This window comes from Haematobia irritans, chromosome 5, assembly GCF_050003625.1.
Source record: "Haematobia irritans isolate KBUSLIRL chromosome 5, ASM5000362v1, whole genome shotgun sequence".
Taxonomy (NCBI): domain Eukaryota; kingdom Metazoa; phylum Arthropoda; class Insecta; order Diptera; family Muscidae; genus Haematobia; species Haematobia irritans.
Window position 1 is genome coordinate 139,808,376 of NC_134401.1, and position 26,890 is coordinate 139,835,265.

Consider the following 26,890-nt stretch of genomic DNA (forward strand, 5'->3'; position numbering starts at 1 on the left):
TCATATCTCCCAGACAGTATATGAGTATGTTATATACTATTTCATAACCTTATGTACAGCTATTTGAATTCATTTGGATCTAATACGTCGTATTACTTCTTTCTTCTAAGAACACTCCCACGTAATGATAATTGTTTAACAATTTACCTTTAGGCTTTTATAGAATATTTTTTCCGTAATGAAAATATATTGAGATATGTGTCATACATACATACATACACACACACAGTCTTCTCTCACTCTCCCTTTCTCACCCTCTTTATGTCTAACTGTATATTTTATAGGCACGAGAACGTATATTCCTAATGTAAATAAACTTTCGGCAAAGTTGAATGAATTCGTGAATTTTGTCACAAGCAGACAGGCAGACTAGGTAAGAAGCAGCGAGCAAACACACAGCTAGCGTCCAGTACAACCCAGTCATTGCCATGAAAAAAAGTTCAAATTACAATACACCATTTGGGTCAGTGTTGCCAACTTTTTGGGTTTGTAATTGCTCGATAATGAATTTTTCTTCCAAATTATCGTATGTTGTCGAACTGAAAACAATTTAGTACAATTTAAAATAGGGCTACTGGATAGTCCGGACTAGGGAGTGTCCGGATAATCGAGGTATGCTGTGGTTGTTTTCTATGTTTATGTTTATTTTTTTTTTTAAGAAATATCAAATGCTACAATTATTTGTAGATAATTTTCTGAAGAAACATGCAAATGCAAAAATTATTTGTAGACGATGCTTCGAAATATTAGATTAGAAGATCACGAACTCTACAAGATTAATTTTCAAAACAATCAGACACGCTAAATCTGGCATAATGGTTTTGTAGTGGGTTCTTACTAGGGTTGTCACCCGGGATAGATCCAGAATCCCGGGATTTTTTACTTTTAATTCCAATTTGTTTAATTGGTGGTTTTTTAGCATTATTTATTAATAAATTACAGTCTTCATTCCGTGCAAACGGCCCCTAGATTTCATACCCGGCTCAAACACTTATGGTACACCTTGAGTAAGAATTTATTATACATAAAATAAAAAGAATTTGTGTCACATAAAATAAAAAAACAATGATAAAAGGACCGTCAAAAATATGGCAAGATCGCGTTTATCTGATAAAAATTTGGATGCCTTGATAGATTTAAGAAGTTAACTAAAACGATGAAGTACAAAAGGTACAAGTGTACGAAAATATACCTAATCTAATCAAAATCCTTAAAATGTTTTGTTGAGTAAGATAGTGATATGAAATTGGGTTTTATTTTTGTCACAATTTTTTTCTTTTCTTAATATTGTTCAGTTGGACTAAGTGTTTCTTAAGTACGATAGCAATTTGTAATTGATTTTTAAATAACTCTTATGTTCTTTTGTTATTTTTTGTTGTTAATGATTTCGTATGGGATTCGATCCTCACCTGCCTTAAGTTTTCGTAGAAGGACTGTGATTTCTTCTATTGTGAAACTTCTATCCAAGAAGTCATCAGTGCGCATATGTGGAGCATAGAAAATGGGGTCGTTATTGCATAAAGGGTTCAAGAGTGATTCAAAGAACACTTCTAAGGTATCTGTTGGCACACAGCATCCTCTTTTATATCCAGTCAGCCTTATTTCATTTGCTATTTTCCTCCATGCTTTATTATCGGATATAGTGTCTAATCTGTGTTCGAGTGATTTATAATATTCTTGTTTTTTCTGCCAGTATAATTTTTTCATATGTTTTCTTTTGTTCGATATACGAATTCCTATCAGCTTTATACCAGTCCTTCTGAATGTTTTTAGTCCCTTTATCAAACCATTTATTTTTAAACCCGTATTTTTTAGCGGGAAGAAAGTTTGTGTAGGCATTGTGTATTAATTGTACCACATCCTTAAGCTTGGGGTTTTCTGCCAGGGATTGGTTTAATGTCCAACATTTTTTGGCGAAGTAGATTGTTATTACATAAAATATTTAAAGAATCCCGAAAATTTCGGGATCCCGAAAAAATCCCGGAAAATCCCGGGATTCTGTATTTTGAAATCCCGAATCCCGTGATTTATAAAAATCGATCCCGAATGACAGCTCTAGTTCTTACGTAAATTTAAATTAAAAAACAGAGAAGATTTGGTGAAAATAATTGCAAGACATCGTTACTACTTATAAAGAATATTAAACAATAGGGCTGTTTTCTTTTTGCACTGGATACCCTAAGCAGTCACGGACTAAAAGAAAACAGAGTACTCGTTTATCCAGGACATCTCCAAAAAATATGCAACACTGTCGTCAGCTGTTTAAAAACAATCACAGAAAACAAGTGAAATCTTAAATTTTTTAATGTATGAAATGCTCAAATAGTTATAAATATGTACTGCTGCGATTATTCATGACACTGTATCACTTTGAATTTCATGATATTCGATAAATTAGTCACAATAAACTGCTATTGTGAATCTAAAAAGCGTCACTTTATCAAAATGCAATCTGGTAACACCGACTCGACTTGCACTGATGAGATGTTCTGGATAGAACACCAGTGCAACGATGTTCTGGATAGCCCATACAAATGCTGCATCCAGTGTTAAAAGAAAACAGCCCTAATATAATAAGCAATTATTTAATTTAAGTTTATATTAAAAAAAAAGTTTTGTATTAGTATTTGATAATAAAAAATAAAAATAAATAAGAAATGAATGACCTGTTTGTTTTTATGTCAATCATTAATTGTACGAATTCAATTAGAAAACATAGATACTGCATAGTAAACAGACCAAATTGTTACAAACTTAAGTTGTACCAAAAACTTACTGAAAATCACAAACCAATTACGGTTGGCAACACTGTTCAACGGGAAGAAATTAAGTGAGAGGAGAAAATGCTTTTACTTTATTTGTGTGAGTAAGGCAATGATTGTGTTGAGTAGAAAGGTTGGGGTGGTGAACTCAGTTGATGAACCACAACAACAGCTGGTAAATATTTCGTACATTAGAACACTACACACACCCAAGGAGTTGAAAAAGAGAACAATATATCCTTGAAGAGCTTTACGCAAACGAACTAGCAAAGGAATTCCATGATATACAATTATAAACACGCTCATACCTTACTAACTGACTGCTAGTTGTTACCTTAGTGAATTATTAATGTTAGAATTTCGTGGAATTTTCAACTACAATACACTTTGTCAGTCATTCTTGGTCATAGGTCAGTTACGATTTCCCTTCACGGCCGTATGGGGGCTGCTGTCCATCAAAGAAACAACAATTTACGTTACTTAGAAATAAATATGACTCATTTTGTAGTGGAGGAAAAGTCATTACCTTTAAATATGAAAGGCGTTTCGAAGAATAGATTTCAATAAATGAACTAACGAATACAAATAGCGTTTATAAGATATGTCATATTTTTTCCTCATTTAAATTCCTAAATTTTTAAAATTATTTAGTCAGTTATAGAGTTTTAGCCAACGATGGTATTATTTCAAACAAACAAAAAAATTAATTAAAAATGCCCATCTGTAAATAAAGGGTCTAGATACTTAGATCCCACTTTTCGAAACTGTAGTATCCATTATTTTCATCCTTATTTTCATCCAATTCTCTTATTTCTAACATTAATATACTAACTATAATACAACAACAGGATACTACTCTATTATAACTATTGAGGACTAGGATGACTTTCATCGGAATCAAGACCGGAGTTGAGGGCACATCTGTGCGGAATAGGAGGAGCAGAAGATGTATGTAGGGCGTGTTATGAGAATAAGAGAATACAGTGATTAAACGGACGACTAAAGAGCACAAAATAAGTCAACAACTTATTTAGGTGTATGTCAGACGACTTGCACACAGAAAACAGATTGGTTGGAAAAAGTTTGCAGTAATAAATATTCGACACTCAGAACATAATATAAGTTGTCTCAATAGTTTTCCAGTATTGTTGAATATTATTTGTCCCCTACAACCATTTGGTGAAAATTGCAATAAGTTTTCTTGTGTGTTGAAAGATAAATAACAACCAAATGTCACTTCTATGAAAAATATTTCCTGACATCGGTACATACGACCTACCGTAAAGGAATTTCTCAACTGTTATTTAGTAATTATCACTCAAATTTGGTAACCACAACCGAATTCGATTTGAATAATTTTTCAAATGTCAATGTCATTATTGTTAAATTCATTATATTTTGTATTATTAAATCCATAACATGTGAACATGGATTTCAACTCAAAACGAGTACATATGGTGGAAAATACTGCCAAGATGTAAAACCTCCATGGGCCGCATACAAGGTATTATCTTCAAAAGCTCGCAATGGACTGAACCCGAATAAAAAACAATGGTTTGTAGCTGAACTGTTTATGCTTAAGGACACAAAATAAAATTTCGAATTTCAGGGATCAATGAAATCATCAAATGCGGCCTGAGGAAATCAAGTTTAGTTTTTGGACCGTAAAGCATACTACGGTGGGTTATGGGCGCTAACGTTGTCTGTTGATTCGGATTTTATTTTGAAGGCGTTTTAAAGGCTATATCATTCGTTGAACTGTTCATAAAATTTTTCATTGAGGAGGTGTTTGTGTCATGGGTAATGATGAAAAGTCAAAGATTTTCGTTCGCAAATTCAAATCTCTTGTGGCATATGTACTTCCCTTGGGCTGGGTATGCCGTCTATAATCATTTTTTGTGCTTCTGTATAATGCTCTAAATAATATTTAAATAATAATAAACCTATAATTTATAATTTAATAAAATATATGTATCTACTTTTCACTTCGATTGGGGGTATTCATATGGTTGGGTGGTCCAATCGAATAACGAAGTCAACCATAACATATTTCATCGGCTGATACAACCAACACCAGAAGTGGAATTAGTTGCATCTCCCATCATTCGATTGTGTCGACCGAATTAGTTAGGTGACACAACTGCCAACAGATAGTTGCTGCAACTTCCAAAATGAGGTTGGCAATAAATTCGATTATCACAACCAATCTGTATTCTCTGTGTGAGATCCCTAACCCCAAGTCAGTTGTTGGACTAAAAAGGTGAGCCAGTAGCCACATCCAATAATCCTAAAGTAATTTTTGATATCATTATCCGAATATCAAAAATAAATAACTTTATTAAATATGTATTTTTAGTTAATCTGGTATTACAAAGGAATCTATGTGAGCCTAAAGTAAAGACACTTAAACCTAACCTATGGGCGGAAATAACGTTTAAGATCGGGAGTAACGCATGGGTTTAGAAACCAACACAGTATAATGCTGTAGCTAAGACCTTTGGAGTCAATATGGGATCATGAAAATCAGCATTAATGCCCAAATTAATGCCACATATCATTCTGACAAGTTTTCTTTCCGAGGAACTCATAAATAAAATATTTCAAATTTGCTTTCTTGTCCTGATTAATCCCATAGGATATACATTTTTTTCGGATTGCAAATTCTTCTAAGTATTCGTCATTTGGTAAGGCCATTGAATGGTAATTTTTACATCGTATTAATAGAAAAAAAAATATAACATGGCCAATGGAAACAAAGAGAATTGTGTGCATACTTTACATTTAGCTTATATTGCGCAGTAGTTCTCTACTCTATATCTTCAATATAGAAATTAAGTGGTGGATAGGGTACATGTATGTATACAATATAGGTGTATATAAAAGGGAACATGCCAACAACTAAAGCAACAACAACAACAAACAAAACACTTTGAACAGCAAGAGCACCAGAGCAGAGTAAAATACAAAAGTGATCAAAAATTTACAAAGACTTCATCCAATATACACACGAAACCAGAATAACGATAGGATAGAAAAAAAACTATAGCGTCGACATGATACCATACATACCGACACATTTTGCTATTCACTACAACGAGTTGTGCAAACACAACACACCAACAACAACGAAATTGTGAGCCATCATATAGCAAAGGCCCCATCATCATCATCATCTATCCCCATATATGGAATGATGATGGTGGTGGTATAGATGTATGTAGGTATGTTTGTATGCAGCACACGCTCACCAGAGAGACTACGTCAACAGAGCACAATTGCTGTTATAAACACAAAAGCCTCGAACATATGACAACACGCGCAATCAGCTGTTTGGCGAATACGACACCACCACCACAACCACCACCATTTCAATAACCCCCCCAAAGGCTATAACTTATAGGTTTGTATGTTTATTTTATCAATTCATATGTAACTTAACTCAGCGTGAAATATTTAAATCTTCTATTGAATAGATTTTTTTTAATAATATACCAACTTATGTACATATGTATATAAATAAGTAAATTGTATATTTATATTTATTTTTTTAAACACTTTTATGCCAGAACTTATACTCAGAGACACCCAACCAATCTCATGAAAGGGTATTTATTGTTGTTGTTGTATTTGTACATTCTGAGAACTTGTGGTATTTGCTTCTAGTTTAAAGAAGGTATAATAAGCCTTTCAATGAGAAGTCCATAATGGAATAGTAGTGGACAGACGAACATCAGTTCGTTCACGGAATTTATGGAGAATTTTCGATAAACCAATTTGAAGGTTTAGTATTTTAGAAATATCAGGAAAATATCATATCCGTCGCTGATTCTATTCTTCCTTTGCTATAGTAAATCAAGAAATAAAGTTTTCATATGGCAGTGTTGCCAGAAGTAGGGTAAATTCCCTACAGAAAGTAAGGACTTTTTCACTAAATACAATTTTTAATAATTTTTACATTTTGGTGGCTCTGGGGAATTAGAAATTAGAAGCCAGCAAGGCTTAAGCTTTAACAATTTGACAATTGAAGAAGAAAAAATTGAAATATTCCGGTGAAAAATGGTCTAAAATTTTGGTAAATTTTTGAACTATGCTTTTGGTCTTAATTTACTCTATTACAGGAAAATGACTTCGGTGTGGGTACGAATGACTTGGAAAGAAAATCTGTATAGGAATGCTCGCTGAAGTGAAAGGTAGAAAAAAAAATTTAATGAAATTTTCTTTGTGTGGATATACTTTTAAATCGTCAATTGGTTACTACTATTATTTTACTTGCAGCATACTCTCTAGGCCTCTCTTTCTAAACACATATATGTTTATAGGCTATTTCTAAGTTAGTATATGTTTGCATCTATTCATATTATATTTACAAACGGTTTATGCCTCAAACTTAATATGTTCTAACATATTAACATATATGTCCCAAACATGCTATGCTAGTTTATGAACATTATATGCTTGCACTTAAAAACATTGTGTTAAACAATTTGAGTTCCAAACATATAATTTTTTAATTATCAGTCTTTATCGTCCGTGTAGAATTAAATCGGACCCTATTTCGGTAGAATATCCACACCCAGAAAAAAGTGCCTTCGAAACTAAAGGAAAAAATTTTCATCAATATAGTTTATCCATTTTATTTCCATCAAGGTAAATTTTTGTGAAAAATAATAAAATTTACTCGTTTCAGTAAAAAAATCCTAAACTGTAAGCAGTTAGGAATAGTTCATTAACTAGAATAAGGCATGGATTTTTACTCATACTATTTTCTTCGCTGGGTATAAGAATTTACTACTGAAAAAGAAAATTTTATTCACCGATAACAAAGCATTCGTAAAACTAAACAAAAACCGAACTAAAACCAAGTTTCCTCAAAATTAGTAAAATTTCTTATAAAATGATAATTGCGACTTCCTTTATAATAGAAAGTTTTTCATACATACGAACAACACTTGGCATAGAAAAATATTTTAGTTCATTCGTACTAAGAAGTATGCAATCCTTTCAAAACTTAAGGAAACACACTTGTTAGAATATAGGAAATTTTCCTAAATTTCTATTGTCTACCTGTAATCGATACCTGTCATCGTAATCGATGTGTTTGCGCGTCGGTTGTTTTTTCTAGTTGGAATCGCGTTGTTTTGGTATACGGAGAAATTGTTAAAAAATAATATGGTAAAATAATATAATAAATAACAAATAAAATATATACAATATTTGTTATTTTAAATTAGTGAGAAAATTTTTCGTTTTTAAAAATAAATCTATCAATGTTCGTGATAGTGTATAAAGGAAGAAAACACCAGCAGAATAACAACCCTTTCATTTGTCTTCATTTTGGAATCTTCAATTATCAGGTAATATTCAGTGACGCTAACCTTTTGGAACAAAAATGTTTTATGATTTTTTATATTTGTAGGTATTGAAATTGTAAAAGGAGGACAAAATCGTTAGGCAGCAACTTATTAAAAGTGAAAAGTACAAGAAGAAGAAAAAGTGCGTTTTACAGTTGATAATATCACACCAAAATTGGAAATAGTGGAATAATAAACTAATATTTCAAAGAGATTCGATGCTGTTGATTCTTAATAAATATATTCAATATATTAATAAAACATGTCTTTTATTGAAGATAAAGTTGCTTATAGAAATAAATAAAATTGTATTTAAAAACGAAGGTAAGCAGTTCTAATTATGAAGTAAAAGTTTTAACACAAATGTGTAAGATTTGTCCAAATGAATGAAAAAATTTCAATAAAATCATTCCATATATGAATTCAAATTAGTTAAATTTTTTCATTCTGTAGTATAGTGGTACATAAATATAGGAAAATGTTAACTAATATATGGAATACATTATTCCTAATTTCTACGAAAATCACATCGTTCAAACAAATAAAAATGGCTTTGGCGCTATACGAAGTTCAACTTTCTTCACAATGAGTTCATTTTAACTTAAAGAAGGGGTCACTTTTTTCTGGGTGCATAAAATTGTAGACGCAGCGATTTTCTTCAGATTTATTTAAATATCGGTATGCTTAAAAAAATTATTTATTTTTTTTAAAGCATATAGTTGTAAAAAAAAATGCAATAAATAATTTTTAAAGACTTAAGTCACTTTTACTGTTACACTCACGAATTGGCATGTGTTCTCTTGTAACCATTACATAGATATTTAATTTGCGCACAAGTTTTATAAAAGATTAGTAGAATTCATTTTACATGTACATGAACGTGCCCATATTGTTTGTATATAGAATATACGAATGTAATATTTCTGGATATCGTGTTCGTCTATTCGATTTTTTTTCGGTTTTTTCAATTTTTTTAATGTTGCCTCACATTTTAACGAATAGCAGAAATATCTAAAATTAAATGTATGACGTTCAATAATGTGTATTTCTATGGCCCACAATCATTTACGAAATTTTTTCAAAAAATAAAAACGAAAATGTTAACGAATCTGTAAACTATAGCCGCGTATATTGCACACTACTCTATTCCAATTCACCGTAATCAATCAAAATGTCATCTTATCAGGTCCATATATAAAAATTGTTCGTTTATTTTCCAACATTAAAACTTCAAGTAATCAAACGGTATATTTAATTATATCTATGAATATACAACTATTTGTAATAATTTTATATAATATTATTTTGATATTAATAATGTAGAACCAGTTCGATGAGTGGATACTAGGTATTACCTGGTCAATATATCATATATGTATATGTAAAGTTAATGCGACTTGAGTTATTAAACCAGATTTATACCTATGTTGAGTTTTTTTCAGTAGATATGTTAGTACATTCCTATAATTGAAATACAATCTTTTTGTATTGCCAAATAGTAATTTTATTTTCTATTTCATAGAAAAATGAAATTTTCGATTTTTTGAGAAAAATTTAATTTTAATAGAAAATCGAAATTTTCAAAGAAAATTGTAATTTTCATAGAAAATTGTAATTTTCATACAAATTTTAATTTTCATAGAAAATTGTAATTTTCATAGAAAATTTTAATTTTCATTCAAAATTGTAATTTTCATAGAAAATTGTAATTTTCTATGAAAAATTTTAATTTTCATAGAAAATTGTAATTTTCATAGAAAATTTTAATTTTCATAGAAAATTTTAATTTTCATAGAAAATTTTAATTTTCATAGAAAATTTTAATTTTCCAGAAAATTGAAATTTTCATACAAAATTGTAATTTTCATAGAAAAATTGTAATTTTCATAGAAAATTTTAATTTTCATAGAAAATTGTAATTTTTCATAGAAAATTGTAATTTTCATAGAAAATTGTAATTTTCATAGAAAATTTAAATTTTCATAGAAAATTTAAATTTTCATAGAAAATGGACATTTTCATAGAAAATGGAAATTTTCATAGCAAATTGAAGTTTTTATAGAAAATTTAAATTTTTATAGAAAATTTAAATTTTTATAGAAAATTTAAATTTTTATAGAAAATTTAAATTTTTATAGAAAATTTAAATTTTTATAGGAAATTTTAATTTTTATAGCAAATGTAAAATTTTATAGAAAATTATAATTTTTATAGAAAATTTTAATTTTTATAGAAAATTTTAATTTTCACAGAAAATTTTCACAGAAAATTTAAATTTTCATAAAAAATTGTAATTTTCATAAGAAATTGTAATTTTCATAGAAAATTGAAATTTTCATAGAAAATGGACATTTTCATAGAAAATGGAAATTTTCATAGCAAATTGAAGTTTTTATAGAAAATTTAAATTTTTATAGAAAATTTAAATTTTTATAGAAAATTTAAATTTTTATAGGAAATTTTAATTTTTATAGCAAATGTAAAATTTTATAGAAAATTATAATTTTTATAGAAAATTTTAATTTTCACAGAAAATTTAAATTTTCATAAAAAATTGTAATTTTCATAAGAAATTAAAATTTTCATAGAAAATGGAAATTTTTAATAGAAAATGGAAATTTTCATAGCAAATTGAAGTTTTTATAGAAAAATTAAATGTTTATAGAAAATTAAAATTTGTATAGAAAATTTAAATTTTTATAGAAAATTTAAATTTTTATAGAAAATTTAAATTTTTATAGAAAATTTTATAGAAAATTTAAATTTTTATAGAAAATTTAAATTTTTATAGAAAATTGAAATTTTTATAGGAAATTTTAATTTTTATAGAAAATTTAAATTTTCGCGGAAAATTTAAATTTTCACAGAAAATTTAAATTTTCATAAAAAAATGAAATTTTCATAGAAAATAGAAATTAACAACATTTTATCTCGAGTTTTTAGTTTTATGCCAACTTTTACTTTCTTTTCATAGAAAATTGTAATTTTCATAGAAAATTTTAATTTTCATAGAAAATTGTAATTTTCATAGAAAATTGTAATTGTAACTTTCATAGAAAATTATAATTTTTATAGAAAATTGTAATTTTCATAGAAAATTTTAATTTTGATAGAAAATTTTAATTTTCATAGAAAATTTTAACTTTCATAGAAAATTGTAATTTTCATAGAAAATTTTAATTTTCATAGAGAAATTGCAATTTTCATAGAAAATTTTAATTTTCATAGAAAATTTTAAAAATAAATTTCGTGTTGTTGCATTACTATGTAACAAAACGAAATAAAAATAAGATTAAGGGACTTGTAAGTTATATGAAAAGATGATGTACAGTGGGAGAAAAGATGATTCAATTTGTAAGAGGAAATTTCCCAAATGTTTTCTCCATAAGGAGTTAGCATAAAGGGCCCAAAATTGAGTTATCTCTCCCAGCCAGACTATACTAAAGGCTGTGGAAAGGTTCATTCGCCCGAACCGAAACATGTACAGTCCAGGCGTGTATAGATTGGTATCTGGCGTTTTCTTTTCAATGGCTCTATTAACCATGTTCCTTAATCTATATCTGTCCATAAAAGCTCGAAAAATAATTGTATAATTAGATATAATGCATTTGGACGTCAATTGCCTGTTTCATTATCAGGCTAACATGAAAAATAATAAGCAACGATGAGCCCGTCGTAAAACTAGGAAAAACACGACTAATGTACGCGTTAGAATTGTTGTTGTATCCTGGAAACCAGTTTCTGTTAATTGTCATATGTTGTAGTTGACTGTAGAAACAACAAGCATTGTTCGACTGTTCACCACTTAGGTGAATTCTAACAAATTAGCTTTCTAAAAATAAATTTCGTGTTGTTGCATTACTATGTAACAAAACGAAATAAAAATAAGATTAAGGGACTTGTAAGTTATATGAAAAGATGATGTACAGTGGGAGAAAAGATGATTCAATTTGTAAGAGGAAATTTCCCAAATGTTTTCTCCATAAGGAGTTAGCATAAAGGGCCCAAAATTGAGTTATCTCTCCCAGCCAGACTATACTAAAGGCTGTGGAAAGGTTCATTCGCCCGAACCGAAACATGTACAGTCCAGGCGTGTATAGATTGGTATCTGGCGTTTTCTTTTCAATGGCTCTATTAACCATGTTCCTTAATCTATATCTGTCCATAAAAGCTCGAAAAATAATTGTATAATTAGATATAATGCATTTGGACGTCAATTGCCTGTTTCATTATCAGGCTAACATGAAAAATAATAAGCAACGATGAGCCCGTCGTAAAACTAGGAAAAACACGACTAATGTACGCGTTAGAATTGTTGTTGTATCCTGGAAACCAGTTTCTGTTAATTGTCATATGTTGTAGTTGACTGTAGAAACAACAAGCATTGTTCGACTGTTCACCACTTAGGAGAATTCTAACAAATTAGCTTTCTAAAAATAAATTTCGTGTTGTTGCATTACTATGTAACAAAACGAAATAAAAATAAGATTAAGGGACTTGTAAGTTATATGAAAAGATGATGTACAGTGGGAGAAAAGATGATTCAATTTGTAAGAGGAAATTTCCCAAATGTTTTCTCCATAAGGAGTTAGCATAAAGGGCCCAAAATTGAGTTATCTCTCCCAGCCAGACTATACTAAAGGCTGTGGAAAGGTTCATTCGCCCGAACCGAAACATGTACAGTCCAGGCGTGTATAGATTGGTATCTGGCGTTTTCTTTTCAATGGCTCTATTAACCATGTTCCTTAATCTATATCTGTCCATAAAAGCTCGAAAAATAATTGTATAATTAGATATAATGCATTTGGACGTCAATTGCCTGTTTCATTATCAGGCTAACATGAAAAATAGAAAATTTTAACTTTCATAGAAAATTGTAATTTTCATAGAAAATTTTAATTTTCATAGAAAATTTTAACTTTCATAGAAAATTGTAATTTTCATAGAAAATTTTAATTTTCATAGAGAAATTGCAATTTTCATAGAAAATTTTAATTTTCATAGAAAATTTTAACTTTCATAGAAAATTGTAATTTTCATAGAAAATTTTAATTTTCATAGAGAAATTGAAATTTTCATAGAAAATTGTAATTTTCATAAAAAAATGAAATGTTCACAGAAACTTTTAATTTTTAAAGAGATTTTAAAGAGATTTTCCTTTTTTATAAAAAATTTAAATTTTAATAGAAAAATAAAATTTTAATAGAAAATGGAAATTTTCATAGAAAATGGAAATTTTTATAGAAAATTGAAATTTTTATAGAAAATTTGAATTTTTATAGAAAATTGAAATTTTTATAGAAAATTTTCATAAAAAATTGTAATTAACAACATTTTATCTCGAGTTTTTAATTTTATGCCAACTTTTACTTTCTATTGTTGTTAATTGACATAACAGACAGGCACACTTATTTCACCAGAAGAACAAAAAATGATTGTGCATTTCAATCGCAAAAGTTGTATGCCAATAATTGTTTTTTGCTTCTTTTAAATTCTTGCATTATTCTTTACCTTCTATTTTTATATTCAACCTACATTTACACAAACATTACAAAAAGTCTATGAATAAAGGCTGCCTAGCTAAACAGAACATATACAAATTGTTTTGATTTTTATTTCTTTTTGCTTTGGTATAGAAACCAATGTACCAATATACGTTGTCGATATAATGATTATTACACGAAAACACCTATTACGATATTTTTCCCAATTATTTCAATGTTATATCTTATCGTTTACCATTGGGAATGGCAAATTGAATAAAATATTCAACAGATGGCAGCACACTTGCCATAGAAATATTCATAGAAAATTAAAATTTTCATAGAAAATGGACATTTTCATAGAAATTTAAACATTCATATAAAATTTAAATTTTCATAGAACATTGAAAATTTCATAAAAAATTGAAATTTTATAAAACAATTTAATTTTATAAAAAAATTAAGTTTTCATAAAAAAATAGAAATTTTTATAGACAATTGAAAATTTCACAAAAAATTTATATTTTCATAGAAAATTTAAATATTCATGGACCATTGAAATTTTCATAGAAATTTAAACATTCATGGAAAATTTTAAATTTTCATAGAAAATTTATATTTTCATAAAAAATTTCAACTTTCATAGAATATTGAAATTTTCATAAAAAATTTTAAATTTCATAGAAAATTTAAATTTTCATAAACATTTTTATAGAAAATTGAAATTTTCATAGAAAATTAAAATTTTCATAGAAAATTGAAATTTTCGTAGAAAATTGAAATTTTCGTAGAAAATTATATAAAATTGAAATTTTCATAGAAAATTATATAAAATTTAAATATTCATAGAAAATTGAAAATTTTATAAAAAATTGAAATTTTATAAAAAAATTAAATTTTATAAAAAAATTGAGTTTTCATTAAAAAATGGAAATTTTTATAGAAAATTGAAAATTTCACATAAAATTTATATTTTCATAGAGGATTGAAATAATGGAAATGGAAAATTTTAAATTTTCATAGAAAATTAATATTTTCATAAAAAATTTCAACTTTCAAGTATATAGAAATTTTCATATAAAATTTTAAATTTCATAGAAAATTGAAATTTTCATAGAAAATTGAAATTTTCATAGAAAATTGAAATTTTCATAGAAAATTGAAATTTTCTATGAAAATTTTAATTTTGTATGGAAATATAAATTTTTTATGAAAATTTAAATTTCCTCTTTAAAAATTAAAATTTTCTGTGAAAATTTCAATTTTCTATGACAATTACAATTTTCATAGAAAATTGAAATTTTCATAGAAAATTTCAATTTTCTATGGAAATTTAAATTTTCTCTTTAAAAATTAAAATTTTCTGTGAAAATTTCAATTTTCTATGACAATTACAATTTTCTATGAAAATTTAAATTTTCTATGAAAATTTCAATTTTCTATGAAAATTTCAATTTTCTATGAAAATTACAATTTTCTATAAAAATTTCGATTTTCCATGAAAATTACAATTTTCTATGAAATTACAATTTTCTATGAAAATTAAAATTTTCTATGAAAAATACAATTTTCTATGAAAATTACAATTTTCTATGACAATTTCAATTTTCTATGAAAATTAAAATTTTTTATAAAAAATTTAAATTTTCTGAAAAAATCGAAAATTTCAATTTTCTATGAAATAGAAAATAAAATTACTATTTGGCAATACAAAAAGATTGTATTTCAATTATAGGAATGTACTATCTATCTACTGAAAAAAACTCAATATAGGTTCTGGTTTAAATAACTCAAGTCGCATTAACTTTACATATACATATATGATATATTGACCAGGTAATACCTAGTATCCACTCATCGAACTGGTTCTACATTATTAATATCAAAATAATATTACATAAAATTATTACAGAAATTTAAACATTCATAGAAACTTTTCATAAAAATTTAAACATTCATAGAAAATTTTCAATTTTCATAAAACTTGAAACATTCATAGAAAATTTTCATAGAAAAATTAAATTTTCATAGAAAATTGAAATTATCGTAGAAAATTGAAATTTTCATAAAAAATTGAAATTTTCATAGGAAATTGAAATTTTCATAGGAAATTAAAATTTTCATAGAAAATTGGACTTTTCGTGGAAATTGAAATTTTCATAGAAAATTGGAATTTTTATAGAAAATTCAAATTTTTTTTAGAAATTGTAAATTCTCATAAAAGATTGAAATTTTCATAGAAAAATGAAATTTAAATTTTCATAGAAAATGGAAAATTTCATAGAATAGATTTGACTGACAAAAAGTGTAATTTACTTTGGGTTTAGTGAATTATATGATTTTTTTCCAATATTTGGTTGATAGTTCTGCTGCAAGTAGAGGTTCCTAATGAGGAATACGATAATTGCGAAACGGCCGTCCAAACGCACTAACTTGCAGTCTAAAGGACTTTGCCTAAATATTTGTTATTACTGTTAAGAGCCGGTTACTTTTCTCTCTCTCTCTCTAAAATCTCTCATCACTAATCTATTCGCATTTACTTTGCTTACGAATTTTGTGTTCATGCCTTTTCTTTATTTAGCATTTTACTTTGGACCATTTTTACTTGTTTTGTGGGTTCCTGGGTTATTTATTTTTGTTACTGCAGCTTTGGATATTTCACAGTTGATGTTGTTATTGTTGTTGTTGTTGTTATTGTTACTTTTATTATTGTCTTTTCAGTTAAGCTATATTTACTCTCGCTTATCACTTCGGTTAGTCTGGCCCGTTCTTTGTGGTTCATTGTACCCAAGTTCATTACTCAGCTAGAATCTGATTCAGAGTCAGTGTCAGCCAACCAGCCAGCCAGCCATCCTAGTCCATTTCTCTCAAATGTTAATAATGGTGGTTGATGGTTCGTTACTACCAGTCTGAAACGAATGGATGTGTGGACGAAGGAAGGCAATACATATGCATGCAATTGTTGTTCATAGGACTAGTGCGTGTTTTAAGTACAAAGACCATATTAAGGTAGAAATCGGCAAATACACAGAGAATCGAATAAACAAGGAAAAAACAACGTTTTCTTAGGTGCAACAAAATTTATATTTCGAAAATATTTTTTAATATACTATATTTAGATGTAAAAACATACAATATTTGCAAATCACAAAGAAAATATTTGGAACATATTTTTCAATATGTTAAAATACCTATTAAATGTATATCAAAAAGCAATGAAAATGAAAGATATCAAATATATATTTTTCAGATGTTTTGTTGTGTCCATTATTTTGAACTCTTTGTCTGGTATGATAAAAAAATAGTACATGTTTAGGTTAGGTTAGGTTAGGTTATGTGGCAGCCCGATGTATCAGGCTCACTTAGACTATTCAGTCCATTGTGATACCACAGTGGTGAACTTCTCTCTTATCACTGAGTGCTGCCCGATTCCATGTTAAGCTCAATGACAAGGGACCTCCTTTTTATAGCCGAGTCCGAACGGCGTTCCACATTCCAGTGAAACCACTTAGAGAAGCTTTGAAACCCTCAGAAATGTCACCAGCATTACTGAGGTGAGATAATCCACCGCTGAAAAACTTTTTTGTGTTCGGTCGTAGCAGGAATCGAACCCACGACCTTGTGTATGCAAGGCGGGCATGCTAACCATTGCACCACGGTGGCTACATGTTTGGTTCTAAATAAAATAACAAATAATTTCGTTTACCACGGATGAAAACGCAATATATATTTATTTTAATTATGTTCCTAAAAGACGTCTGTCTCATCCATATATAAGGTTTTATAATGCGCAAATAAAAAAAAATAAAAACAAAACAAACAAATATAGGAATTAGAACAAAAAGTTCACTGTCTAATTTATTTTATTTTTTTACCAAATTATTGTTGTTGCTCAATTGGGTAGCTTTTCTTGGTGGTATTTATCGATCAAGTGTTTTTGCATTTTTTTTTTTTGGAGGTGAATAACCTCAACACTTATTGTAAACATTTTTGGCATCACATTGGCATTTCGGCCCCAGCGGGGTAGGGATCTTAAATATACAATACAATCATTCATATAAAATTTTTTAGGTTATTTATTTTTTTTTATTTGTATGTATAAGGAAATAACTCAAAGAAAGAACTTTTATTGTCATGCCCCAAATAATGGGCGGTATACGTAATTGTCTGATTGTTTCTTTGTTTGCTAAACAACAAGCAAAAAATGTCTTTCACTATCGTTTTCAATTAAAATTATACTCAGAAAAAATTAAGGCTAAATATGTAAAAAAAAAACTTTAACGTACAACCACATATATTCTAACCACAAAATTCTATATCTATCGTTCTTTTGTAAATGGTTCTGTAACACTGACAATTCTTATTTCGTTATCATAATTTAAAATTTTTTTGATCCCGCTAGTTCTATGTAAAATTTGTATTCCTCCCCACTGCTCCCTAATAGAATGTTTTTGTTTTTAGATTTTTAATTACGACTACATGGAATATTTTCTTTCTTTGCGATAAAATTTTACCTTATCGTTCATTGTATGCTTTTTGTTTAGAATTACCTTCACACTTAGGGTATAATATTTTTATTTTTTAATTATTTCAATCCAGTGTTATTGACATTGAAATGATAATTTTTGTTTTTATAAAAATAAAAAATACTTGGTGGAGTTCCCGATAACAGCGCAAATAATTGCATAATCTTTTTTTGTTTGTCATCTAATTTTCGATGATTTTCCGTGATTAGAGATGGGACCCACATCACTTGCGTTGATCTTAGTAAGGCCAAAACTATTGTGATTTGTCGTTGGAGATCACTTTTCTGTGATAGTATGAGAGGTGGTCCGATTGAACTGAACTTAATTAAGCTTGTAGTTCACATTAGTAACATTTCTGTCGACATTAAAAAAAACTGAGAATCCACAATTCTACTCGATTTTTGCAAAATTCTACTTATTTCATATATGTAAAAGTCGATTATTGAAAAGTCGACTTTTGATGTCTCCCGACATCATGAGTATTATAGAACATAGATTTACTCTAATCTAAAGTTTTCGCACCAAATGACATACATGCCTATTATTTCGCGCAAAACAGTTAACAACACTCTGTATTTGAACCATGGTTGCCACACGAAATTAAAATAATCTACCAAAATTTCTATAGAAAATTTTGTCAAAATTTTATTTCTATAGAAAATTATGTCAAAATTTTATTTCTATAGAAAATTTTGTCAAAATTTTATTTCTATAGAAAATTTTGTCAAAATTTTATTTCTATAGAAAATTATGTCATAATTTTATTTCTATAGAAAATTTTGTCAAAATTTTATTTCTATAGAGAATTTTGTCAAAATTGTATTTCTATAGAAAATATTGTCAAAATTTTATTTCTATAGAAAATGTTGTCAAAATTTTATTTCTATAGAAAATTTTGTCAAAATTTTATTTCTATAGAAATTTTTGGAAACATTTTATTCCTATAAAAAAAATCACAAAATTTTATTTTTATAAAAAAATCACAAAATTTTATTTCTATAGAAAATGTTGTCAAAATTTTATTTCTATAGAAAATTTTGTCAAAATTTTACTTCTATAGAAAATTTTGTCAACATTTTACTTCTATAGAAAATTTTACTTTTACATTTTACATTTACATTTTACTTCTAAAGAAAATTTTGTCAAAATTTTATTTCTATCGAAAATTTTGTCAAATTTTATTCCTATAAAAAATGTTGTCAAATTTTACTTCTATAAAAAATTTTGTCAAAATTTTATTTCTATAGAAAATTTTGTCAAAATTTTATTTCTATAGAAAATTTTGTCAAAATTTTATTTCTATAGAAAATTTTGTCAACATTTTATTTCCATAGAAAATTTTGTCAAATTTTTTTTTCTATAGAAAATGTTGTCAAAATTTTATTACTATAGAAAATTTTGTCAAAATTTTATTTCTATAGAAAATGTTGTCAAAATTTTATTTCTATAGAAAATTTTGTCAAAATTTTATTTCTATAGAAAATTTTGTCAACATTTTATTTCTATAGAAAATTTTGTCAAAATTTTATTTCTATAGAAAATGTTGTCAACATTTTATTTCTAAAGAGAATTTTGTCAAAATATTATTTCTATAGAAAATTTTGTCAAAATTTTTTTCTATAAAAAATTTAGTCAACATTTTTTTTCTATAGAAAATTTTGTCAAAATTTTATTTCTATAGTACATTTTTTCAAAATTTTCTTTCTATAATACATTTTTCAACGTTTTATTTCTATAGACAATTTTTTATTTCTATAGAAAATTTTGTCAAAATTTTATTTCTACCAAAAATTTTGTCAAATTTTTATTTTTGGTACAATTCTACCAACTGTGGCAAACATATTTACTATATATTACAGTAATACTAGGTACTATTCGCAAAAAGTCAATTATTCGAATTTGGGCATCATCGAAAGGTATTTGTCGCTTTTGGCTAACATAAAAGTACGATTAAACTCAATTTTCTAAAGTATAAAAAGTCGAATAGTGAAATTTTTGATATAGGTCGTCTTCCAATATCGAATGTTTTGGAAAAAATTAAACTTTTGTATTCCCAGTTCTTCACTTCAGTATACCCGTTAATCCTTTTCAAACTTGTTATCTAAACTAGAAAGTCGCTCTTGAAACACTAGTCAACATAAAGATTGACTCTGATTTTCCCGAGGGAATAAAAGTAGGGTACGATGGAAAAAAGAAGTTAGAGTTAACAATGTGCCGAATACTGTCGCATGTGTATGTCAGCCGACTTGAGACAGGGAAACTATATCCTGTTTTCAACCTAACCTAACTGAACCTACTTCTGAGATAAGCATTTAGGTAGGCGTTTAAATTTCTCTACATTTAATGCCATAGCAACTATCACAATGGTCCTGAAAATAAATCGGCAAGGGTGTGTTTTGACCGAACCGAGTTTCCAGTTATGTGTTGTCCTATAGGTGGTTGGAACATTCGGTTAATTCGTGCAACATAAGATTCGCTATACCAAGGTGGTCCGATAGTAATGCATTTTATATATAAAAAAGACAGGCCTTTCAGAATTTCACATGGGCAGAATTTTCTTCCTAAATTTAAAAACTTTTAAATTTACAACAATCTTCTATTCGTTTTCTACATTTTTGTCAATGTTATATGTACATCCTTATACATATATAATCTTCTTTTAAGTATACATATATTGAATGCAAATATTTAACCAATTAATATAGTATATCTGAGAAATTATATCATCAACTATTAAACAAAAAATACAAATATTACTAAAACATAGACCTTCGTACATATAATTCAAGTACAAGGATTTTGTGCAATATACCAATGACATTGACAACGAACGACGAGGGTAACTTGAAACGATGAAATAGGGTTCGAAGGTCAAAGAATGTTGGAACAAACTACCAATGATAATCTACCACAATGTAAAGGAAAATATTGTTGTTTTTTTACATTTTTAACATTGACGATGGCCGAGCGAGCAATGCAAGGCCACAAAGGAATGACGCTAAAAAGTATTTTTACTATACACACCCAAGTATGAATTAATATCAATTCTATCTGTAAAACGAAATTAAAATTTTTACGTAGGTATATCGGAATTTGGATATAATAAAATTTATAATAGCATTTCAATCGGAATGTGGTTGATCTACGAATTGGCTATGGCTATATACCCGCTATATATTTATGTATTTTGATGTCATATTTCTTTCATTGATCTGGGTTGGATTTTAGGGAATATATTTCGTTTTCTTTTGCACTTGTTTCTATTTGCTACCTTAGTTTGCTGATAAATGTAGGGGGAAAGTTAAAAGACATTAGTCGATGACAATTGGTACTATCCTAACATTGAAATTAATTGACAACCTGTGTACTGCATACAAAGACAATAAGAAAATGTATAAAATATTATAAATGTATAAAATAATTGATAGAATTGTGAAAATTATTACATTGAAAATATAAACAAATAAAAAAATACTGGTATTTCCGATTATGAAAGCTAACAAGCCGAATATCAACGGCTGTTTTTATCTGATGTATGTAAGAGAGTGAGAGAGAAATACTGTGTTGCCATCATTCCATTAATTTTGACAAAACGATAACAGACAAAAATTGTTGTTTTGAAATCAAATGGTTCTATGCATAGAGAAATTATTCACCGACTTTCCACCATATGCAAAAAAGGAAAATTCAACGCTTTTTTAATTTAAAGGCGTCTGTCTATACGTCCTTTTACCTTCATTTTCTCTCACAAAAATTACCTTCCAACAATCGGAAAGAATAATTCTTGCCGGAAGAATATTTTTATGATAATTGGGGGAAGATCCCTATTTTCCACGAGGACAATAAAAACGTTTTTTAATTTAAAAATCCATAATTAATAGTTTTACACTGAAAAAACAGTGAACCCACCAGGAAGAAAACATTTAATTTTAGAAAATTTTAATTTTTTTAGAAAATTTTAACTATATCTTATTACAAACGCTGTCATCACGCCGATATCACAAAAGTAAATAATTTTCAATAAATTCAAGAACATTTATTGGACATAATTAATTTTTTTCACTTGTTAAAGAAAATTTTGTAGTTTGAAGGAAAAAATTGGAGTTCGACATTACAAGAATGTCTTTAGTGATATACGAAGTTCATGATGGATGAATTTGTAGTAAAAGTGACAAATTTAAAGAAATAATGAACTATTTTGTGAGAAGTACGAATTTAGAAAAACTTTTTTACTTCATTTATGTATAATTTTTTTCCGTTTTTTAGTTCATTTAACCAACTTACGCAAAAAATATTAGAGTAAAGAAAACTTTCTCCATATGTAATAATTCCATGAACTAATGTAAAGTTAAATTGGCTTTAGTGAAATAGAGAGTTCACTTTTTTTTTGAGTGTACATGGCCTATATCTCGAAATCTAAGCCTGACTAGCAAATTCGTTCATAATATTTTTCAAGATACTTCCGTAAAACGGCTAAACTCCAGTTTAGCTATACCTCTCAGATTTTTTCAAAACTTCATAGATGGTAGTACTCTATGAGTAGATTACAACGATAACTTTTTTCCTGGCGGTCGTAACCGGATAACCGGTTATTCGGTTCTAAAGTGTAAGTAAAAATCGGTTCTAAAGTGTAAGTTAAAAATCATCTAGAAAACCGACGAAATGTACATCACTAGAAAGGTTTTGAAGAGACCTTTAAAATGATGTATGAACCGTTATATGACTTTGACCATCCGTCAACTATAATATATCCGGTTTGAAAAATAAAGAAAAATAAAAATTAAAAAAAAAATCGCGCGATTTTTTTGAAAAAAATTTCTAATTTCACGGCTACAATTAAATTCACTAGCAAATATCTCCGGTTATAACAGAGATATTGGCTTTAATATGACTTTAACGGATAGGTAGAAGTGTTAGCTACACAATGCAATTAGTTATTTTGAACATTTACATCGAGCGTTTTTGGATTAAAAGTCGGTTTTGTCAAAAAAAAAACAGGTTCAAAAACACATATTTTTTCATCTAAAACCTAAACTGATAACCGGATAAACTCGTCTTAAGGTCTTACCTTTAGCTTTTTAGTGATGTAGATTTCAAAGTAATCGGTTCTCTAAAACCGATTATTTGCTTACACTTTAGGCTCGAATAAGCGGTTACTGTTTATTTCGATGTCAAATTTAATTCTCTATCGACCCAAATTTTTTTTTTTTACGAGGTATAGCTAAACTAGAGTTGCTCCCGTAAAACCTCATACACATTACACTTTCAAAATCCACTTTAAATAGATTTCAACTTTAATTTTTCTTCCGACAAAAAGTTTACTTAACATTTTCTCTTTAAAAATGAACTATTTTTCCAAAAACGCAAATATCTTTGAAATGCCTTCTTCTATCCCAGAATTTTGTTTCTAAGAAATTTCAAAATAGTACTTTATCCTCGTCAAGTGTTTTTCCGAAAACTTTCATTATTCACATTACAAACTGAACTTACCTTTGACTTTGGCAACTCTGTACACATGATTTTTGTTTTTGTTCTTCTCATTTGTCTACAGCTGATTTTGTTTTCATTTTCTGCTCTTACAGAAAGCAAGCATCGATTTTTATATTTGGTATATTTTGATATTACCGTAATTTTTCCTTGTTCTTCGAATTTATTTTTTGTGTAACTAGTAATGCACTTCCACTCTTCTCTCCACAGCATTAATTCTTATTTTTCTTTTCCAAGCTTCTAACAATTATACAAAGACATACACCATTGAAAAAAAGGAGTTGAAGTTGTTTTTGGTTTATAAGCCAAAATTAACGGGGAATAAAATGCAAATTGCAGCAGTGTGATGAGAAAAGAATACCGAAAATCTAAAAAGCATATTTGCAACAAACAAAAAAATCACTCCGATCCGAGCATATCGATACAAGAAAATTCTTTTACGGCAAGTTCTTTTGCATTTCAAAGCAAAAATTATAACATTTTGGAGTTCTTCTCAATAAATATTCATTATGGTGTAATTTTTTACAATACAAAAAACACTTTTTACTGCATTTAAGAGATTTTTCAGCAATTCACACGAAATCGACCGACTTTTTCCAATGGTAAACACACACTAATAATGAATCGAGATACTGACTCACAGGGTGACACACATAAATTTTTTCTATAAATTCATTCACAATGGGAAGCAGCATAGGCTTTCATAGACTGAAAGAATGTAGATGTTCCGTTGCTCTCACGGAATGATTACTTCTTCACTTATTTCTTTGCTTCGAAAAAAGTTGAAACGTTCATAATTATATGAGTGTGAGCACAATAAATATAAGATTGGCGCCGAAGCGTAAAAATAAGTTAAATAAATTTTAACTTTTTCGGATTCTATAGGCTACTTTGCTTTTGACGTTAAAAACATTTGTTGCTTCCAGGTTTGTACATGGAAATATAAGTTTGTTTATGTTTATGAAGCGACAATTATGCTTTTCAATGTATGTTGGAAAAAATTAAGCCACTTTAAAGCAAAGAAAAAAGCTAAAGCATACGCTTCGTTTTTTCATTGTATTTCGGCCTTAAGTTCGAGTTGAGCCGTTTGTGTCTCCAAACGTCAGCAATTTGAACGGAAAAATTGGTAATACCCTAGGATTCGATATTCGGAATCGCAAATTACAAAATTTTCACAAATAGTTCTTTTTATGAGAAGTTCAAATTAAAATTGCATTTAAGCCTGGAATTTTTTCGTTGTAAGATATTTTTCATGCAATTTACAATATATATTCTATTAATAAAATATTATTGGCAATTTTTGGATATGATGATACTTTGATATAACTCACCTTCTTACGTTACCCTTTGTTGAAAAATAAAGATCCTTAATAATTTTGATTAGCACATTTTCTTTGCTCTTCTTTTATTATTATTTTTTTAAGTCTCATTATAAGACTATCATTAAATATATCTGTATATATATTTTATGTTAGTTTTATTTTCCTTTGTTTTAAACATATAAGTTTTCTTGGTTGGTTTTTTGTTCACGATTTTTTGTTTTAATACATTTTATATATAATTGTATTTGTTTTTATAGGTTTTCTATATTTTCTATTTTTGCTGTTGTTGTTGTGTCGTGTTTGGTAGGTTGGTATTCTTATATTCATTCAGATAAAATGTTTGAAAAAAAAACTTTATTCAATTTTCTTATTTACAAACGCACGCACACGTACTGTAGGACAAATTGTAAGCCATATTAGTGTCCATGACGACTGCTTTGAATTTAGCTTTTCTGGTTTAGGCGAGCAAATATTGTTTAAAGATTATAAGTGAAAAATTATACTTCGTCGATTGCATACAAGGAAATCAAACATGTTTGATATATTATGCATTGTTTTTTGCACTATACTTTTATTTCTACAAAATATCAGGCCTTAAGATTTATTTCCGATAAGTTAGAAATCGATAAATGCGTTATCGTTCACATAAATTTGCTGCAGAATCGGTTAAGTTGCTTAAAATATATTATATTATTGCCCACATATAGGATTTGTCTCGAAAAGTTGGATAGCGACATTATTGGACGAATAAATATATAGCGCCAACTGCGTATTAGGCTTGTTTTCTTTTATTACTAGATAACCAAGCTATAAGACGCTAAAAGACAACACAGTATTCTAACATGCTCAAAAATTCGAAACACTGGCATCAGATTTAAAAACAACAACCTATTTCCCATATCCGAAATGAACGCATTCATTTGACCGAAACGCCAAACACAGCTGATTTTTCATTGTAAATTCATTCAAGCGAAATAATTCGTTTAATGCGACTAGTATTGGCCACACTATAAGTTATGTTCGAAGGCATAATCGATACTGCATATTATAATAATAGGATCGATAACACATTTATCGATATTTTACTTACCTCTTACAATTCTCAGCGTTCGGCTACACTGTAAGATTCTTTAAAAAGACAGACATTTCGTCTGGATAAACTATAGTCTGGACGGCGCATTATGCGACATGAGAAATCTACCGTAAGTGAAATTCTAAATTTTTAAAGCATAAATGTTTCAAATAGTAACAAATATCTGCTAGTGCTATTAATTTTTAGAGAAATATAAAGCAAAGGCTTTATATTTCATCTTATTGGACAAATTAGTCGCAATAAGTGGCTATTGTGAATTGAAGAAACGTCTCTTTACTAAAATGCAATCTGGCAATACTAGTGAGAGATTTGAACTGACGATATGTTCTGGATAGAAAACCAGTCCAAAGATAATGCATCCAGTAAAAGGACAGCTCCAAATTATTTTTTTTTTTTTATACAGAATCATTGGTTATTGTTTTGATTTCAGCTTAAAACCATACGTTGACTAAACAACAAAATATGATTTAAAAGTTAAAATTTTTCCAAAATTTTACTTCGATAGAAAATTTTGTTATATTTGTATTTCTATAAAAAATTTTGTCAACATTTTATTTCTATAGAAATTTTTGTCAATTTTTTTTCCTATGGAAAATTTTGTCAAAATTTTATTTCTATAGCAAATTTTGCCAAAATTTTGTTTCTATAGAAAATTTAGCCAAAATTTTATTTCTATAGAAAAATTTTAGTTCCATAGAAAATTTTGCCAATATTTTATTTCTATAGAAAGTCATCGCAAGTTCTATAAAAAATAAAATATTGTCAAAATTATATTTCTGTATTTTATTTCTATAGAAAATTTTGTCAAAATTTCATTTCTATAGAAAAATGTTATTTCTATAGAAAATTTTTTCAATATTTTATTT

The 26,890-nt window shown here is 27.8% G+C and overlaps 1 protein-coding gene across 1 annotated transcript in view; it reads right to left on the reverse strand.

The window, feature by feature from the left end:
- Positions 1–24,202, reverse strand: part of atos (atos homolog atossa) — a 101,826-nt gene extending 77,624 nt beyond the window's left edge. Inside the window, exon 1 of the mRNA XM_075311096.1 lies at positions 23,613–24,202. The gene's annotated coding sequence lies outside the window, so the exon portion shown is untranslated. The remainder of the gene's footprint in view (positions 1–23,612) is intronic.
- Positions 24,203–26,890: the final 2,688 nt, after the last annotated feature.